This window comes from Bubalus bubalis, chromosome 20 (genome assembly GCF_019923935.1).
Source record: "Bubalus bubalis isolate 160015118507 breed Murrah chromosome 20, NDDB_SH_1, whole genome shotgun sequence".
Classification (NCBI taxonomy): Eukaryota; Metazoa; Chordata; class Mammalia; order Artiodactyla; family Bovidae; genus Bubalus; species Bubalus bubalis.
In genome coordinates this window covers 21,703,272-21,724,867 of record NC_059176.1, presented here as the reverse complement: position 1 = coordinate 21,724,867, position 21,596 = coordinate 21,703,272, and the positions used below count along the sequence as shown (strand labels likewise).

The 21,596-nt window shown below is 40.5% G+C and overlaps 1 long non-coding RNA gene across 2 annotated transcripts in view; it reads right to left on the bottom strand.

The window, feature by feature from the left end:
• LOC123330727 overlaps positions 1–20,077 on the bottom strand; it is a 144,053-nt gene extending 123,976 nt beyond the window's left edge. For both annotated transcript variants that reach the window (XR_006546814.2, XR_006546813.1), the window contains exons 1-2: positions 19,157–20,077; positions 15,573–15,705 (exon numbers count right to left, since the gene is read on the bottom strand). This is a non-coding gene — a long non-coding RNA (uncharacterized LOC123330727). The remainder of the gene's footprint in view (positions 1–15,572; positions 15,706–19,156) is intronic.
• Positions 20,078–21,596: the final 1,519 nt, after the last annotated feature.

Below are 21,596 nucleotides of genomic sequence, written 5' to 3'. Positions count from 1 at the left end.
GTATCTTTGCCTTGAAAATCCCATGGACAGAGGAACCTGGTGGGCTGCAGCCCGTGGGATCGCAAAGAGTCGGGCACAACTGAATGAATAACACAAAAAAATAATGGAGGATGCACGACAGCATTAACTGTGACTGCTGAATCTTTCTCCCCCTCCATGGCTGACCAGAGCCCAGTTACAGAAGCTTTCCTTCCAGTCCTATTAACCTCAACAAGCCAAGAGAAGTCTGTACTTCTGGCAAACATTCAGGACATCACATATTATCCAGTCTTTTGCCTTAATCTTTTCTACTGTCTGCCACTCTTGTAGAGGATTTAAAGGTGAAACATCTGGACAACTTCATGCACCTCTACACTCTGCTTCGTTCAGGAGCTGACCTTTTCTGTACAATTCTTCAGGCAGCTACATGACCTTTAATATTCAGTAAATGTTCCCCCTTTTTGAAAGTTTATGTTGGATTCTTTTCTGGCACTTTCTTTCACTTTCACATAGCTAATATATAAATGCATAAGTTTTGTGTGAATGCCCTTGAAATTCAGTTGGTAGAAAGTATCAACCAAGAACTAAATAAAATAAAACTTACCATGCTCATTTTCATTTTCCTTTATGCAAAATATTCTCTAAGAGGAAACAGTGAGTCTTGCTGAGTAAAAACTCAAGAACAAAATGGACACAGTTCTCTGTTCTAATAAAAATATTTTAAATGGGTAATGAGGCATGAGATGAGAAAAAAAAATTATAACACAGGTCGCTGAACCAAATGATCAACTAAGGAGTTCTTTCTAAAGTAACAGTCAACACCCAGCATGCATTTATGGGGTTGTCAAGCAACAGGGATTTGGGCAGGATCCTTTCTGCTTAAACAAGTTAAGTTCAGTGAAGCTGGTATAAACTAAAGCCATATCAGCAGCATTCTACCATGAAGCAAATAACATTTTACAGAATTGAGTTCTTGTTCAGCTACGTTGTAGCTATGGCCTCAAATTATTGGTTGCTTTAATAAAACAACCTAAATAAAAACAGGAGCCATAACTGGAATTTTTAAAGAAACATACTTTTAAAACACTAGATCTGAAATTATATTTTTGTTAAACTCTGTTGAGTGTTGAGTCTTGGAATTTACAAATGAATTTATCCTTGATCTCATATCTATTATACAGTTGTACAATTGGTCAGAGAGTATCTTATTCCATCATTTGGATTGTTATTCTTTTTCCTCATTAGAGATTCCCGATTAGCCTTGACATATTACTTATTGATTCCCAGACAGTAAGATGTTAGAGACCAGATTCTACCTGGTGGTAGCACTGGCCATGTAAGGTCCACAGGGTAAAACACTTTGAATGTGAAGGGCCTGTAATTTTCCAGTAATTTCTTACTGCTTGAAAGGAACAAAGTAAAACTTGAACAAAACAGACCTTCCCAAGGCATTCAATATATATATATCTGGGTTTCTAAAGTTATCAGGTACAACACAATCAAGGTTCTCATCACATGGCCTCCTTTCTTGTGGTCACTCTACTAGACCACCATCTAGATCATCTACTCTAGTTTCATCTGTACTTTCATCATTCCTTAGCATTCCTGTCACTCATGTTACCAATCTCTCGGGCACCTATAGCTTGGTTGAGGTACTCCCCCTAACCAGCCCTTCCAAGGCATCTCTGTCGCTACCCACGGTAGGCTGCATGCTGCTTACCCATTGGTGACTGGGTGCATGTGCCATCATTTTTGAGAACAAAAAGCCTAAAATGACTAGGAATACAACTTGAGAGGCTTCAACTGGGTTGATCCTCACACTCTGATTGTCCATTAAAGAAACTATAACAATACTGTAAAGCAATTATATTCCAATACAAATAAATAAACTAATACATAACCTTAAAAGGAAGAAAGAGATATCTGCTGCCCCAACTGATGAGCATTTCATGCAAAGATGGGCACAATAAAGGACAGAAATGGTATGTACCTAACAGAAGCAGAAGATATTAAGAAGAGGTGGTAACAATTCACAGAAGAACTAAATAAAAAAGACCTTAATGACCCAGATAACCATGATGGTGTGATCACTCACACAGAGCCAGACATCTTGGAGTGAGAAGTCAAGTCAGTCTTAGGAAGCATCACTACGAACAAAGCTAGTGGAGGTGATGGAAATCCAGCTGAGCTCTTTCAAATCCTAGAAGATGATGCTGTGAAAGTGCTGCACTCAATATGCCAGCAAATTTGGAAAACTCAGCAGTGGTCACAGACTGGAAAAGGTCAGTTTTTATTCCAATCCCAAAGAAGGGTGATGCCAAAGAATGATCAAACTTCCACACAGTTGCACTCATTTCACATGCTAAAAAGGTCATGCTCAAAATCCTTCAAGCTAGTCTTCAACAGTATGTGAACCAAGAACTTCCAGATATTCAAGCTGGATTTAGAAAAGACAGAAGAACCAGAGATCAAATTGCCAACATCTGTTGGATCATAGGAAAAGCAAGAGAATTCCAGAAAAACAGCCACTTCTGCTTCACTGACTATGCTAAAGCCTTTGACTGTGTGGATCACAACAAACTGCAGAAAATTCTCTTAAAGAGACGGGAATGCCAGACCACCTGACCTGCCTCCTGAGAAACTTGTATGCAGGTCAAGAAGCAACAGTTAGAACTAGACATGGAATATCTGGTTCCAAATTGGGAAAGGAGTACATCAAACATATTGTTTGTGTATATTGTCACCCTGCTTATTTAACTTATATGCAGAGTATATCATTAGAAATGCCGGGCTAGATGAAGCACAAGCTGGAAGATTAAGATTGCTGGAAGAAATATCAACAACCTCAGATATGCAGATGACACCACCCTTACAGTGAAGAGGAACTAAAGAGCCTCTTGATGAGGGTGAAAGATTAGAGTGAAAAAGTTGGCTTAAAACTCAACATTCAAAAAACTAAGATCATGGCATCCAGTCCCATCACTTCATGGCAAACAGATGGAAAAACAGTGGAAACAGTGACAGATATTATTGTCTAGGGCTCCAAAATCACTGCAGATGGTGACTGTAGCCATGAAATTAAAAGACGCTTGCTCCTTGGAAGAAAAGCTATGACAAAGCTAAATAGCACATTAAACAGATACATTTATTTGCCGACAAAGGTCCATATAGTAAGAGCTATGGTTTTTCCAGTAGTCATGTTTGGACGTGAGAGTTATACCATAAAGAAGGTACAACAATGCCAAAGAATTGATGCTTTTGAACTGTGGTGTTGGAGAAGACTCTTGAGAGTCCCTTGGACTACAAGGAGATCTACCCTGAATATTCATTGGAAAGACTGAGATTGAAGCTCCAATACTTTGGCCACCTGATGTGAAGAGGCAACTCACTGGAAAAGACCCTGATGTTGGGAAAGATTGAAGGCAGGAGGAGAAGGGGATGACAGAGGATGAGATGGTTGGATGGCATCACCAACTCAATGGACATGAGTTTGAGCAAGCTCGGTGAGATGGTGAAGGACAGGGAAGCCTGGCGTGCTGCAGTCCATGGGGTCACAAAGAGTTAGTTAGACATGACTGATGACTGAACAATAACAAAGGAGTGTAATAAACATAACTTCTAATTCTCATCTTTTTGAGCTGTAGAAACTGGGTTCAAAAAGTTTATTTGCAACTAAGTCTGATTATGACACTAGGCCAGGTATTGGTAAACTTTTTCTGTAATGAGTCAAAGAGTAAATATTTTAGGCTTTGTGGGCTACATATAGCATGTCACATATTATATTTTTTGACTTTTTGTTTATAAAAGTGGCGCTAGTGGTAAAGGGCCCGCCTGCCAATGCTGGCAACATAAGAGATGCAGATTCGATCCCTGGGTCAGGAATATCCCCTGGTGGAGGGCATGGTAACCCACTCCAGTATTCTTGCCTGGAAAATTCCATGGACAGAAGAGCCTGGTGGGCCACAGTCCATGGGGCCACAAAGAGTCAGACATGAATGAAGCAACTTAGCACATTAAAAAATGTAAGAAAACATTCTTTGCTGATGGTCCATAGAAAAATGGACCACCTGCTGAATTCGGCTCATGGGCTATAGTTTGCTTACCCTGTCCTAAGCATTGTTCTCCAATTGTTTACCAACTGTTACAGACTGAATTATATCTCTCCAACATCATATGTCAAAATCTAACTTCTAATGTTACTACTGTATTTGAAAATCAAGGTTAAATGATATCATAAGGGTAGAGCTCTAATTCAATAGGCCTCGTGGCCTTTAAAGAAGAGGAAGGGAGGGATCTCCTGCTTTCAGATTCATATTTTGTCCTCTTTCTCTCTCTTTCTCTGTCTCTGTCTCTCTTTCCCGCTCCGTGCACATGTTTTCAAGAAAGGCTATGTCGGCACACAGCAAGATAAGACACTACCTTCAAGTCAAGAGAAGAGGCCTCAGAATGAAAGCTCTCTCTCCAGCACCTTGATCTTGGACTTTCCAACCTCTAGTATTCTAAGAAATAAGATTCTGTTGTTTAAGTCACTCAATCTATGGTATTTTGTTATGGCAGCCAAGCAGACTGAAATACCCAGTAATCCCACTAGAAACTGACTACATACTAGTAGGTACCCACAGCAAATCATGATTCTTCATTCAGTTTGAACAGCCACCCACTCTCAACATATGTGTCAGGAAATTAATGTAATAAGTTATTATTGGTTATAGTTACAAAACAGACTTACATGCATGTGAGCTAAGTCACTTGAGTCGTGTTCAACTCTTCACGACCCTATGAACTGTAGCCCCGCCAGGCTCCTCTGTCCATGGGCATTCTCCAGGCAAGAATTCTGGAGTCGGTTGCCATGCCATCCTCCAAGGGATCTTCCCAACCCAGGGATCAAACCCACATCTCTTATGTCTTCTGCATCAGCAGGTGGGGTCTTTACCATTAGCACTACCTGGTAAGGCCATAAAACAGGCTTAGTAAGACCCAGATTTCTCAAGGTCACTTCCTACTTCAGATTTGAAACTTACCCAAAAAATCTAATGTTTCTACCACCTCTTAAAAATAGTATAGAGAATTCTTTGTCTTATTTTTGTAGAAACAGAGATTCATTACCTATATCCCCTTTAAAGGAAACACTTTATGCCCAGTTGTGGGAAATATAGTCAGCAGTCAGCCTCCTGGTGTCCGTTCCTTCAGGATTGGCCTCAGCTGGGAAGAGATGCTTCTCTGCAGATCACACCTTTGCAGGGCAATTTGTATCCAGCCGAGCAACATATATGTATTAATGTAAGACCATTTTTCCCTCAACGTGAACAATCCTGCTGGGCTTCCCAGGTGCCTCAGCAGTAAAGAACCCTCCTGCCAATGCAAGGAGGTGCAGGATATGTGGGTTCAATCCCTAGGTTGGGAGATCCTAATCTGCAGGGCAGCAGTGGAGATGCAAAAATAGAGAACAGACTTGTGACAACAGGAGTGTAAGGATACAGGTGGACAAATGGAGAGAGTAGTATCAAAAACATATTCACTACCATATGTAAAACAGATAACCAGTGGGAACTTGCTGTATGACTCAGGGAGCTCAAAGCCATGCTCTGTGACAATCTAGATGGGTGAGATGGGGTGGGAGGTGGAAGGGAGGTTAAAGAGAGAAGGCACATATGTATAACTGTGGTTGCTTCATGTTGATGTATGGCAGAAACCAACACAATATTGTAAAGCAATTATCCATCAATTAAAAATAAAGAAAAATTTTTAAAAATCCCCTGGAGAAGGAAATGGCAACCCACTCCAGTATTCTCGCCTACAGAATCTCATAGACAGGAGAGCCTGGAAGGCAACAGTTCACAGGGTCACAAAGAATCAAACATGACTGAGCGACTTAGCACACACACATGAAACAATCCGCTATGTTTCCATTCCTTTCCCATTCTACACCCAAACTCCCTCTCAGTGTCTGCTTCTGGAGAGTCCAACCTCTGACAGAGATTTAAACTCTATGACAACTGAGTTATTTATCAGATCAGATCAGTCGCTCACTCGTGTCCGACTGTTTGCGACCCCATGAATCGCAGAAAGCCAGGCCTCCCTGTCCATCACCAGCTCCCGGAGTTCACTCAGACTCATGTCCATCAAGTCGGTGATGCCATCCAGCCATCTCTTCCTCTGTCGTCCCCTTCTCCTCTTGTGCCCAATCCCTCCCAGCATCAGAGTCTTTTCCAATGAGTCAACTCTTCACATGAGGCGGCCAAAGGACTGGAGTTTCAGCTTCAGCATCAGTCCTTCCAAAGAAATCCCAGGGCTGATCTCCTTCAGAATGGACTGGTTGGATCTCCTTGCAGTCCAAGGGACTCTCAAGAGTCTTCTCCAACACCACACTTCAAAAGCATCAATTCTTTGGCGCTCAGCCTTCTTCACAGTCCAACTCTCACATCCATACATGACCACAGGAAAAACCACAGCCTTGACTAGACGGACCTTTGTTGGCAAAGTAATGGCTCTGCTTTTCAATATGCTATCTAGGTTGGTCATAACTTTCCTTCCAAGGAGTAAGCGTCTTTTAATTTCATGGCTGCAGTCACCATCTGCAGTGATTTTGGAGCCCAGAAAAATAAAGTCTGACACTGTTTCCACTGTTTCCCCATCTATTTCCCATGAAGTGATGGGACCGGATGCCATGATCTTTGTTTTCTAAATGTTGAGCTTTAAGCCCACTTTTTCACTCTCCTCTTTCACTTTCATCAAGAGGCTTTTGAGTTCCTCTTCACTTTCTGCCATAAGGGTGGTGTCATCTGCATATCTAAGGTTATTGATATTTCTCCTGGAAATCTTGATTCCAGCTTGTGTTTCTTCCAGTCCAGCGTTTCTCATGATGTACTCTGCATAGAAGTTAAATAAACAGGGTGACAATATACAGCCTTGACGAACTCCTTTTCCTATTTGGAACCAGTCTGTTGTTCCATGTCCAGTTCTAACTGTTGCTTCCTGACCTGCATACAGATTTCTCAAGAGGCAGGTCAGGTGGTCTGGTATTCCCATCTCTTTCAGAATTTTCCACAGTTGATTGTGATCCACACAGTCAAAGGCTTTGGCATAGTCAATAAAGCAGAAATAGATGCTTTTCTGGAACTCTCTTGGTTTTTCCATGATCCAGCGGATGTTGGCAATTTGATCTCTGGTTCCTCTGCCTTTTCTAAAACCAGCTTGAACATCAGGAAGTTCACAGTTCACATATTGCTGAAGCCTGGCTTGGAGAATTTTGAGCATTACTTTACTAGCGTGTGAGATGAGTGCAATTGTGCGGTAGTTTGAGCATTCTTTGGCATTGCCTTTCTTTGGGATTGGAATGAAAACTGACCTGTTCCAGTCCTGTGGCCACTGCTGAGTTTTCCAAATTTGCTGGCATATTGAGTGCAGCACTTTCACAGCATCGTCTTTCAGGATTTGGAATAGCTCAACTGGAATGCCATCACCTCCACTAGCTTTGTTCGTAGTGATGCTTTCTAAGGCCCACTTGACTTCACATTCCAGGATGTCTGGCTCTAGGTCAGTGATCACACCATCGTGATTATCTGGGTCATGAAGATCTTTTTTGTACAGTTCTTCGGTGTATTCTTGCCATGTCTTCTTAATATCTTCTGCTTCTGTTAGGTCCATACCATTTCTGTCCTTTATCGAGTCCATCTTTGCATGAAATGTTCCTTTGGTATCTCTGATTTTCTTGAAGAGATCCCTAGTCTTTCCCATTCTGTTGTTTTCCTCTATTTCTTTGCATTGATCGCTGAAGAAGGCTTTCTTATCTCTTCTTGCTGTTCTTTGGAACTCTGCATTCAGATGTTTATATCTTTCCTTTTCTCCTTTGCTTTTCGCTTCTCTTCTTTTCACAGCTATTTGTAAGGCCTCCCCAGACAGCCATTTTGCTTTTTTGCATTTCCTTTCCATGGGGATGGTCTTGATCCCTGTCTCCTGTACAATGTCACGAACCTCATTCCATAGTTCATCAGGCACTCTATCTATCAGATCTAGGTCCTTAAATCTATTTCTCACTTCCACTGTATAATCATAAGGGATTTGATTTAGGTCATACCTGAATGGTCTAGTGGTTTCCCTACTTTCTTCAATTTAAGTCTGAATTTGGCAATAAGGAGTTCATGGTCTGAGCCACAGTCAGCTCCTGGTCTTGTTTTTGCTGACTGTATAGAGCTTCTCCATCTTTGGTTGCAAAGAATATAATCAATCTGATTTCAGTGTTGACCATCTGGTGATGTCCATGTATAGAGTCTTCTCTTGTGTTGTTGGAAGAGGGTGTTTGTTATGATCAGTGCATTTTCTTGGCAAAACTCATTAGTCTATGCCCTGCTTCATTCCGTATTCCAAGGCCAAATTTGCCTGTTACTCCAGGTGTTTCTTGACTTCCTACTTTGGCATTCCAGTCCGTTATAATGAAAAGGACAACTTTTTTGGGTGTTAGTTCTACAAGGTCTTGTAGGTCTTCATAGAACTGTTCAACTTAAGCTTCTTCAGCATTACTGGTTGGGGCATAGACTTGGATTACTGTGATATTGAATGGTTTGCCTTGGAAACGAACAGAGATCATTCTGTCATTTTTGAGATTGCATCCAAGTACTGCATTTCGGACTCTTTTGTTGACCATGATGGCCACTCCATTTCTTCTGAGAGATTCCTGCCCACAGTAGTAGATATAATGGTCATCTGAGTTAAATTCACCCATTCCAGTCCATTTCAGTTCGACGATTCCTAGAATGTTGACATTCACTCTTGCCATCTCTTGTTTGACCACTTCCAATTTGCCTTGATTCATGGACCTGACATTCCAGGTTCCTATGCAATATTGCTCTTTACAGCACCAGACCTTGCTTCTATCACCAGTCACATCCACAGCTGGGTATTGTTTTTGCTTTGGCTCCCTCCCTTCATTCGTTCTGGAGTTATTTCTCCACTGATCTCCAGTAGCATATTGGGCCCCTACTGACCTGGGGAGTTTTTCTTTTAGTATCCTATCATTTTGCCTTTTCATACTGTTCATGGGGTTCTCAAGGAAAGAATACTGCCACACCAAATTAATGAATATCCTTTTTCCCACTGCAAACCAAAAAGATCACTTCCAATTTCATAAGTGTGTTCAACTTTTTATGTTATTCCGTTCAACATCTTACATTTTGAATTTTTCACAGATCAAAATTTTTGAAAAATAGTAGCAACTGTGATCTTTTTCCTGTGAGTAAGATTTCTTACCCCCTTTAGAAGTCCTGAGTGAGTTTCAAGTTTATGCAAAACCCCCAATCATTCTTTGATTCCTCTAAATTATTTTAAAGATGTTTCAGTACAAAAGAGAATTATTTTAAAGATTCTTAATTGTGCCGTGTTCCTCCAGTAACCAATTCAGTTCACTCTCTACTTATGGGTTCTTTTAGGACATAAAGGCTTTCAGTGACTTGTATAATGCAAGGCCATAGACTCACATTGAGAGAGCACCATAATAAACAGCTCTATGAACCTTATCAGTGTGTCTGCTGTAAGAATATTGTTGAGGATGCTGATCATTAAATTAAGAAGTGTCACTTTCATGAAGCCATTCAGGAGAAATGGATTTCTTGTCTCAGCATCGAGAATTGTTGTGCCTATCCTAAGCAATTCATTTGTTTTTATCATACATGACTCATGCAGAGCTCATCCTGTGAGAAGGTCGTCTAGTACAGTGGTTAGACTGACCTAGACTGCTTCCTGCTGCTTATCAACTCTACAATCTTGAATGGGTAACTTCAATTTTCTGTACCTCATTTTCCTCATTGGTAAAATTATGATAAAAGTAGTGCCTTCCTCATGGGATGAAATCAAGAACTAAATAGTACTTGAAGCAGTCTGAGCTTGGAGAAAGAATTCAGTAAGTGTTACATTATGATTTTCTTTTTTAATCAGACTACTTAAGGCTACTACCTCATGTGGCATATTTAACATACTCTGTTCATTTCCCAATGATTCTCGCACTTGATTTTCACCTTGCTTCAACTTTCTGAACTTCTTTTTAAAATGCATAATATTCATCATCTGATCCTAATTATGAAATAAATAAATCTGCAATGTCCAAATACGACAACATGGATGGGGTTTGAGAGCGTTGTGCTAAGTGAGAGACAGAAAAAGACAAATACTGTATGATCTCACATGCAGAAAAAGCCAAACGCATTGGAACAAGAGTAGAATAGTGGTTACCAGGGGTCCAAACTTGTGGTTAGAAAATGAGTAAGTTCTGGGGATCTAATGCACAGCAGTGTGCTTCTAGTCAACAATACTGTATCACATACTTCAAAGTTGCTAGGAGACTGTATCTTAAATGTTCTCACCACAAAATGAAATGATAATTAGGTGACGTAATGGAGGGGTTAGCTAAGCTACAGCAGTAATCATATGGCAATATATAAACGTACCAAATCAATGCACTGTACAACACATTAAACTTACACAATGTCATGCGTTAATTATATCTCAATTTAAAGAACTATATATAGCATAGGAAGTGACCACGACTGCAACATAAGTTGCTCCTGACTTTACTCCGCCTCACAAAAAGAACTAACATCTACTTAAGAACAAGACCCTTCTGAGAGAATCTTCGAGCAGAGGGTTAAGCTGAAGAAGCCCTGCACTTCACAGACAAGGACAGACTGCACTAGAAGGGCGAGAGAACTGGCTACACGTTCCCTGCATTGCTGCTCCTCCCCCAGGACAACACTGGGCCAACTGAGCCTCTGGCTCCTGCAGTAGACAAACAGAACCCAGGGGGAACAATAATCTTCCCCTAGCATTCTGGGTCACTTCTTGGAAACCCTTACTCTGGTCTCCCCCATGGGGGTTTCAGGGGAATCTGCAGGGCCCAGAGACTGGGAATGTGACTGTGACAAAAGAGAAGAAGATGGGCTTGCAAGAGTCAACACACGGAACATGGCAGATCAAGTTCATACCTGCAATGCCCAAGCAGTAATCCAAACCAGTGGCTTTGTTCACCTGCAGAACCAAGTTGGGGTGCAGTCTGACCAGGGGACACAGTGGAGTCCAGATCTCTATGATTCAGATCCTCAAATGAGTTTTGTTGACCCAGGACCCTGGTTTGCCCACATTGAAGCAAAATGCTGAGTCACAGCCCTATCCACTGTGGACAGTGCCTTCCAGCCGCTACTGACCACAGGACTGCTGACAACTCCTGGGAGCTGGGAAGCCCATCAGCACTCAAGCCAAGAGACAGTCAGGCAGAGCTGGCAGCCCCCTGAGCAAATCTATACAGGGCCCGAGGCGTCCTGTGCTGCACACAAGCAGGGAGATTAATTCATAGCCAAGGCTGAGCGTAGCTCCAGGCTCTTCCTAACAGAAGGGATTGTTTGGGAAACTGAGAGTAGCCTGGAGTGGCCCCTCCCCACGCCTCTCAAGTCCAGGCAAGAAGACTGAGATAAAGCCCTACCTGCTGTGGAGAGTGTCTTCAGGCCCCATCTGACCAAAAGAACAGGCAACAACTCCTGGAAGCTGAGTGGCCCATCAGCAGTCACGCCAAGAGAATGACAGACAGTCAGTAATCTGCAGAGCAAAACCAGTGGCCCTATTTAGCCAGAGTACTGGTGGTGCATGTCAGTTTGAGTTAAGACAGCAAACAAAAGTTTTACCAGTTTTAGGGCTGCTTCTCCTGCTAGGCCAGGCAGAGAATCTAATGTGTTGTCCTGCTTGTTGCTAAATACAGCCTTCAGCCTGCCCAAGCCGGGAACCGAACCAGAGCACACAGGAAACCGTGTGGCCCATCTCACAGCCCTGCTTCCAGTGGCGCCTGACCAGAGAACACGGTGCATGGCTCCCCTCATCTGCAGAGCAAACCTCGCCTGATCAGGGAAGTCACTGCACACTCAGGCCTGACCTGGGCCCCCAGTGAGCTGCATAGGCCCTAGGCATGGCCTGCCACCCTGCCAACACAGGAATACTAACTCACAGAACATCTGCCACTGAATACAGTCCTGACTATGTAGGAAATCTGACCAGAGAATTTAGGCAACCATGGAACCTGTTCTACAGCCTCACTTGGGTAGGAAACCAAGCCTATCCAGGGTTCACACCTCCCCCCACCCCACCCAATCTCAGATCTCTAACAGAAGCCTGATCCCAAAACAGACCAAAAAAACCAGACCCCACTGACCCAAAGACATTACCAGCACATACCAGAAATCCAAACTGAGCTGGCTGGTAAGGAGCTATATCTTCCAAAGCAAACCTGTAAACTCTAGAGCAGGAACCTCATTGCTCAAATGTGCAGATATCAATAAAAGAATCAAAGATGACAAAAAATTAGGTAAATATGACATGACCAAAGAAAACTAATAAAACTCCAATAACTGACCCGAAAGAAATGGAGATCTATGAACTGTCAGACGAAAATTTCAGGATAATTCTTTGAAGGGAGCTTAGTGAATTACAAGAAAACATAGACAACTAAGCAAAATTAGGGGGAAAAATGCATGAACAACAGAGAAGTGTGAAAAGAAAACCACCAAAAAAGAAAATATAGGAAAAAAGCTCCTTGACATGGGTCAAGAAGCTTTTAATGTGATACTTTTTTAATATGACACTTACAAGAGAAGCAGCAAAATAAATAAGTGGACTGCATCAAACCAAAAAGCTTCTGCACAGCAAAAGAAATCATCAGCAAAGTGAAAAGACAACCAACTGAACGGGAAAAAATTCTTCTCAAACCATACATCTGATAAGGGGTTAATATTCAAAACATAAAGAACTCATACAGCTCAATGGCAAGTAATGCTCCAGTTTAAAAATGGGCAAAGGACATTTGGGAATAGACATTTTTCCAGAGAAGGTATACAAAAGGCCAACAGGAAAATGAAAAGATGCTCAACATCACTAGTCATGAGAGAAATGCAAATTAAAACCACGAGTTATCACCTCCTATCTTTATAACAGTCATTATCAAAAACTAAGAGATAAATGCTGGCATGGATGTGGAGAAAAGGGAGCCCTTGTGCACTCCTGGTGAGACTATTAAACTGGCACAACCACTATGAAAAACAGTATGAAGGACCCTCAAAAAAAGTTAAAATAAAACCACTACATGATCCAGCAATTCTACTTCTTGGAAATACATCCAAAGGAAATGGAAACATTAACTATAAAAGATACCGGCCGTCTCATGTTTATAGCAGCATTGTTTACAATAGCCAAGACATGGAAACAACAAAAGTGCCCATCAGTAGATGAATGGGTAAAAAGCTGTGGCATACAATACAATGAAATATTATCCAGCCATAAAGATCAGGGACAGTCTCTCATTTGTAACAACATGGAAATACTTTGAAGGCATTATGCTAAGGGAAATGAGTCAAATACTCTATGATCTCCTTTATATATGAAATATAATAAAACAAAAACAATGTCATAGAAAAAGAGATTAGACTTGGGGTTATCATAGGTGAGGGAAAGGGTGAGGGGGAATTGGAGGAAGGTGGTCAACAGGTACAACCTGCCAGTTATAAGATAAATAAGATACAATGTACAACACGGTGACTACAGCTGACCCTGCTCTTTGATACAATATACAGGAAAATCCTAAGAGTAAATTCTAAAAGTTCTCATCACAAGGAAAACTTTTTCCTTTACTCTTCTTTCCTTTCTTTTATTGTATCTATACAAGAATGCGAATGCTAGCTAAATCTATTATGGTTATCATTTCACAATATATGTAAATCAAACCATCATTCTGTATGCCTTAAACTTACACAGTCATGTAATCAATTACTTTTCAATAAAACTGGAAAAAAATAACACAATAAAATTTTAAAAACAGAAATCTACAATATTAATTATTGATGATAAATACCATTTATGAGCACTTATTATATCAGCTAATTTAACCTTCACAAAAACCTTATTGCCATTTACTTGATTTTGCACATGAGGAAACTAAGACCTGAAGGAACAGTGCCTTTGAACCCAGAACATCACAGCTGGAAAGTGGAATTTTTTAATTTATTTATTTTTCTTTTTTTTCTTTTTAAACTTTACATAATTGTATTTTTATTGGAGTATAGTTGCTTTACAATGTGGTATTAGTTTCTGCTGTACAGCAAAGTGAATCAGCTATATGTATACATATATTTCCTCTCTTTCCGATTTCTTTCCCATTTAGGTCACCACAGAGCAGCAAGTAGACTTTCCATTAGTTATCTATTTCATACATAGGTGTATATATCAATCCCAATCCATCTCCCTGCATTCTCCCTTACATTTGTTCTCTATGTCTGTGTCTCTGTGCCTTGAAAATAAGTTCATATGAATCATTTTTCTAGATTCCACCCATAAGCAATATCTTTTTGAATTATGGTTTTCTCCATGTTTATGCCTAGGAGTGGAAAGTGTAATTTAAACTCATATCTGATTTACAAGTTCACCAACATGAGATAACGTGAGATAACCACTAGATGTATTTCCATACATTTTCTTCACCTATAGATGTTCTTTATATATGTTTGTGTGTGTGTATATTAATGGAGGTACTCTATGTAATTGCATATTTATTTGATTTTCCATGTCATTAATTAGTATTCAAAATAGAAGTTTTAATAGCTACATAATATTTCACCTTACATTTATACCAAAATGTACTTAAGCTAATTATTCTGTTGTTTTTGCTAATTTTTAAAGTACAACATTAACATATATTCTCACAATGGAGTTCAATGATATCTTCAATTACTTAACTAGTAAAATCTTAGATGTGAAATTATTGAGTTATTCATATTTTCAAAATGTCCTAAGAAACGTTGATCACTTTATTCTTGAACGAAAGTACAGAGAGGGTATGATGTCTTAAAGTCAAAATTAAAAGAAATATTTGGGGGGCTTCCCTGGTGGTCCAATGGTTAAGAATCTGATTGCCAATGCAGGGGACATGGGTTCAATTCCTGGTCCAGGAAGGTCCCACATGCCACAGGACAGCTAAGCCCATGCACCACAACAACTGAACCTGTGCTCTAGAGCCTAAGAGTCACAACTACTGAAGTCCACACACCTAGAGGCCGTGCTCCACAACAAGAGAGGCAAGACCACCACCCATGCTCCACAAGAGAAGCCACTGTAACGAAAAGCAAGAGCACCACAGCAAAGAGTAGGCCTGACTTGCTGCACTAGAGAAAGCCTGCAGGCAGCAACGAAGACCCAGCACAGCCAAAAATAAAAACAAATACATAAATAAGTACATATTTTAAATTCTATTGGATTTTTATTAAAATTGCATTATACTGATAGAGGAAAGAAATACCTTTTCCACTGAGACTATGATCTGCCCCACCATTTACTCACATCTTCTTCTGTAATTCAGTAAAGTTTTAGTTTTCCTTCATGTAGATCTTATGCTTTGGAGGTAAAATTTATTTTGAGATATTTTAAAGTTTTTGTTGTTACTATGGCAGTGATCATTTTTTGGTTATATTTTATACATATTTTCTATTATGTAAAGGAAAACTTTTTAGTTATGGTTTTATTCTTATTAACATTGGTAACAAAATCTTGTATCTTACATTAGTACTACTCACTGTTTAATTGATTTTCTTGGATGTTCTAGGTGCCAGTCTGAAGACTAGTAGAGAAGCAAATGTTAGTATCCAGCTGAAAATTCCTGCACCTCTCTCCTTCCCCTTCCCTTGGACTTGGCTTGTTCACAGTTCCCTAGAGCAGGGGTAAACCAAATGGAAGGGGAAGGTCAGCCCCAGGACAGAGAAGCATTTTATCACTGTCACCGTTTACAACTGCAGGCACACAGCAATAATAAAAGGCTTTTCCCCTGCACCCGGCACAAGCCTCTCCCACCGCAGCCCCACGGGGCATCGCAGCTCTAGTGGGGCCTGAGGGGGCTTCACACAGGAGCACACCACTAGATCATTCTGGATTCTCCTAGGAAAGAGGAGAGCTCTTTGTGGCCAAGAATGGATAAGGGCATAACGAATTCAGGAACTGACCCTAATATTTTTCAAATGCAAAAATCTATTTGAAAGGTGTTGTAACCTTTAAAAAGGGTAAGTCAGAAAGAAGGATCATGAGTGTCAACCTTACCAAGATGTTTTACTATTTTTCAGACCAATAGTAGGATATTGTTCATACATCTTATTTGTATCAACTATCTTTGTTTCATAAACCACATATACCATAAGTTTTGGATTCTCTGTGTTCTCTGGGTATGGATTTTCCTTAAACGCCAGGTATTGTATTTCTGATTTCATGCCCTCTGTCTGAAGAAACCCTAAAGCACACCATCCCGCACAAATGCCAGACCCCAAGGCAGAGGGCACTGCCCAAGAGTCAGGAGAGCTGGGCACCAGCTCCTGCTCTGCTGCTACCACCTTGATCTACTACTACCTTGGGGAATTCACTTGATGTTTCAACTTTGCTTTTCATCCTTAAAGGGGAAAATTCAAGTCAGTCTATGATAAACAAAAATCCAAATGGGCAACTTAAAGCTTCTTGAAGGCATATCACCCAGCTTGTAGTTTATTCATGTTTTTCCTTCTTTTCTGCTCACTATGAGCCATGACATTTGTTAAAACCCAGTCACAAAAGATAAAGCCCTGAGAAGCAGACCATGAAACTTAAGATCCCCTTATCTCTTTCTTTCTGAGTGTCCCATCACACACTCCCGCCGCTTGCAGGCTTCTGGACTGCTCTGTGTGACACATAGAAGCCCGCCGCTTGCTGTGCTCTCTTCACAGCTCTGTCACTTGCAGAACTATGACAGCAAAAATACAGCCAAAGCTTGTTTTCTACGCTGGGAAATGCATGTGGCATAAGTAGGAAATTAAATCTAAACATTTTAAATATATTTGTTTATAATAATTAATTATTTAAAGCTTAAAATAAATTCACAGAAAAACTAATCTACACTGGATGACCAAAAAAAAAAAAAAAAAAAAAATACAACATTCCCACTTCTTCACAACCTGCTATGACATGTAAACTCACCTGTACAGCTTTCTTGCCTTAGAAAATACAAAAGAGCTAGGTCTCCTCATTGGGTTGTATGTTACACATCCTTCATGAATTATAGGAAGGGCATATTAATACCATGATCAGAAAAAGAATCATCCATGCCAAGAAGTGAAAATACTTTGTGGCTATTTTCTTCCACATGCAACCCTTCATGGAGAAATCTTTGCAAATGACAATATGGCTGTGCATTTTGAAAGTTTACTTACACATTGTCTTATAAAAAATTATTTTTTTATTTCACTACTATTTGTATCTAATTAAGTCAGGTAACTTCCTGTTCTTTCACACAGTGATTAAAACTTTGAAGCCACAGGTTATTATAAAAAGCGAAGGGAAGACCAAGCTGCCAGCCTGTGTGACCTGCTGGGCCCTGCCGTCTTCTTGTAAGGCAGTGGTGAAGACCTTCTGTGCTCAAACCCTCTACCCATGAAAACCCGGACAACTTGCTTATCCCCTCTGTGCCTCTGATCTATGAAAAGAAGACTATAAATGTACTGATCTCACAAGGTGGTAGTAATAACTTAAGGTCAGTAAAACTCTTGGCACTGGGTCTAGTGTGTTAAGAGCATTATAAAAGCATTTTTGATGTTATCCTGATTGGCTTCACACCCCAGGAGACATGGCTTCTTTAATTTCTCAAATATGATGAGCATTCTCTTGACCCTAGGACTCTACAGGGAGACTTTCTTTCATAGCACTTACTGTATTAAACACTCATACACAGATTTGTGTGTCTACTTCCTCTGTATATCCACCTTCCCCCCAGGGGTAACTTCCACGAGGTCAGGAGCTCTGTTTTGTTCCTCACTGCATACCTGGAATCCATGTCAGTGTTCACACTGGATGCACAATAGATGTGTGTTAAACACTGAGCAAATAAATAATAACCCAAGAGAAGAAAAGACACCTTAACAAAATTTTTTTTAAAAACTGGGTTTAAGTCTCCATGGTTCCAGTCTGCTCCTTATCTGCTCCTTGTCATCACAACATCAAAATCTCAATTAGCTAAACTTTAGAGATATGCTTTTACATATTTCCTTTCAAAATGCTTCTTCAGAAACCACAGCGCACAAGTTAAACCCATCTTTTAGAGAACTACATCAATGTTTGATAGGATTTCTGAGATTACTTCATTTATTTCTTCTATGGAATTGTAAATATTGAATGAAAATCTAATCAAATTGAACCAGTCAGTAGTAAATACAAGGTTCCCAGAATAAAACTTCTCAGCAGGTGATGCAGGACTTCGAAATTCAATGTCTATGCCATTAGGAAGTAGAGAGAAAGCTGCCACAGGCTCAGTGTACACTAATGATACTGTTATTTCAGTTTAAGAAATGCAGTTTGTAAAAAGGATGTATGTGCAGAGAAGAAATGTTCTGAGGGGAGTATTAGATTTTTCACATTACTAGTATATTACTATTTTCTTGTAAGAAACTAGTGCCCCCAGAAGGCAATGATCAGATGGCTCAGCTTATAAAAAGCATTGTGAACCTCCTTGGGAGGTTTATACAGCAATATTATTCAAATCATCATTTGAAATAAATTCAAAAGGTTTTATAAACTTTCAGGCTACAAAGAAAGCAAGTAAGTTTGATAAAGGCTCTGTCTGAAGTTGAGTTAGCAACTTCAAGGTGAATCACCACACCTTATTTTATTCAATTCATTCAGATATGCAACCTAGTTATGACTTTTCAATTCTTACCTTAGGACCAAGCTACTCAAAGTGCGATCTGCAGACCAGCAGAATCGGCATCACCTGGGAGCTTGTTAGAAATGCAGACTAGAAGACCACAGCTGATGTAATGAATTAAAATCTGCAGTTTAACAAGATCCCCAGGCGATTTGTATGCACATTAGATTCTGAGAAGCACTACTATAAGTATTTTTACTAAAAGCAATGAGAATCAAACAGAGAATTTCAGTGCAAAGAAGAAAGAAAATACCTATTAAAAAAAAAAAAAAAAAAAAGGTTTGTTTGTTAAAGTTCAGGAAATGGTGATCCAGCTGGAGTCAGAAAGCCGTAACTTTCAGCTCTGCCATTCGCTGCTGTGCCCATCAGCACTCCTCCCCAGCTCACATCCTCTGGACCCTCTTTAACTGCAGTCATTGCTGTGAAAATTGGCATTGCACATACCTGATCACACCTCACCTCAGCTGCTCCAGGGAGCTATCACTGTCCGTCCTGGGCTTCTCTGCTGCCCCCAAGAGAGACGCCTGTGAGGACTGAGTCAATCATTCTGAAACTATACCCAGTGTATACCCAGTGAAGTGAGAAATCCCCCTGCACGGGGCAACCCTTGACCAACCCTGAGAGAGCTGTAATCAGCTCTCAGGTGGATTCTACAAGGTCCCTTAGAGTGCTCCAAGCGGGACAGCCCTGGTGCCAGTGATAATGACTAGCTGCTTCTAGGGGCTGTGGCTTTCTTCTGACCAACAAACTTTATACAAAGGTGATGGGACATCGCTCCTGTGATTACATTGCATTATACAGGACTCCATTCTGCTTACACTCCATGGATCCTCCCTCGTTAGCTGGCTCTGGAGAAGTAAGTAGCCCACACGTTGGGAGGCCCACTTGGCAAGGAGCTGAGAACTGAGCATGGTCTCTGGTCCAACAGCCAGCAAGAAGCCAGTGTCCTCAGCCACACAGCACAAGGAAATAAGTTTTAGCAACAACCAAGTAAGCTTGAGAACTAATTCAAGTTCAGCTGAGCCTCTAGGCAAGAATGCAGCCAAACCTTCAACTTGATTGCAGCCATGTGAGACCCTGAGCAGGGGATCCACCTCCCCCAAAACAGAAACTGAGATAATAAATGTGTGCTGTTTTATGCCTGTAAGTGCATCATAATTCCTTCTGCAGCCACAGAAAACTAATATAGGCAGAACTCATTCATTGCACTTTGCTTTATCGTCCTTCACAGATACTGCAGTTTTTACAGCAAGGTTTATGGCAACTCTGCATTGTCAGATGATGGTTAGCATTTTTTAGTTGAATGATATATGTACATATATAGCCACCCCGTAGTGTAAATGTAACTCTTACATGCACTGGTAAACAAACAAAAAATTGGGTGACTTGCTTTATTGCAATATTCACTTTATTGCAGTGGTCTGAAACCTAACCCACAATACATTCCAGGTCTGACTGTACTCCCTCCATTAGACTGCAGGCTCCGTGAGGTTAGAGACTGTGTCTGAAATAGTCAATGCCTAATAGAGTATGTGACACATAACATTTGTTCAATAAATACATTATATGTTTTAAACATATTATCTGTGGGTTTCCTGAAACAGAATTTACAGTATTTATATCTAAAAGTATATCCGGCCACCATTAATACAGTGCTGGAGGCAAAAACCATATAGGAAATCTCCATTATCAGGATGTATGTGTACAAATTATAATACAAACAATATGCAATTAAAAAATAAATCCAGAAATAATTTTTTACTTTCAGTAAAAGTGTCCAACAAATATTTTACCCAATGTTTTGTCTTTGAAATTTAATGCTCCAAGGTCCAATCTCACTGTCGGGCTGCAGTCCTCACGCCAGCAAGCCGTGTAACTGCCCAGCCCCAAGACCAAAGAAAGTGCGGGGAGACAGCCAACAGAGGGACTCTTACAAGTCCTCATCAAAGTCCTGGAGCGACACCCCACTGTGGACAGAAGCCAGCAGCATTCACCAAGGGCAGGGAGCAGTGTGGAAAGGTTACCAGTTACAGGGAGAACTGTGGGATTGATGTCAGGTTGGCTCATCACTTACCAGGGAAACCAGTAACTGGGGAAGGGGACAAGCACATAGGCAGTTACTGAGTAAGCCCTAAAATTAAGAGGACTGGAAAGTCCTGTGAGTAGGGTGTAGGTGACACAGAAACTGGCCAAGCACAGGCGTTACAGAGAGCAAGAAAACGGTCACCTTGAACGGCCTGACCAAACATTGTCAAAGACAAACATTGTTAACATACAGTTCCTTCTAGCATTTTTTCCCATATCTTCTAAAGAAAACAATTGAGTGCATATTATACATAAAATAGCTAGCTTGGTTACTTCGCTTAACAGGCTATCATAAGTGTTATTTTGTTATTATAAAAACTAGCCAATTTCAAAGATGTATTTGAAACATGGCTTTGTATAGTTTCAACAATGTTCCCCTAGCATTCTCTGCCTAATATGATCTCATATAAATAGCCCATAGAAATACCCCTAATATTATTTCCTATAAACACTCCAAACAGGTGGGGCACAGCTGACGTCAGCTCATACAGCCAGCTAGACTCAGATTTGTTCATTTCAGCACTGTCTCTTCCCCTCATCAGTGGATTGACTCAGTGTTCCAGATGAAACTCCAACAAATTGAACAAAACACATCATAATAGTCTGATTTATAATAAACAGAAATTCTCTTCTAACCTAAAACTCCTTGCCAAGGCCTGTTATAATTATTGCAACAAACTCATTGATGCTAAATTGTTATATATGCACATAAGAATTGGTAATTCGACCAGGGACATACTTCCTCCTGATGAAATTTTTCCTTTTTCTCACTTCATTGCTTTAATCTCACTCACTGTGG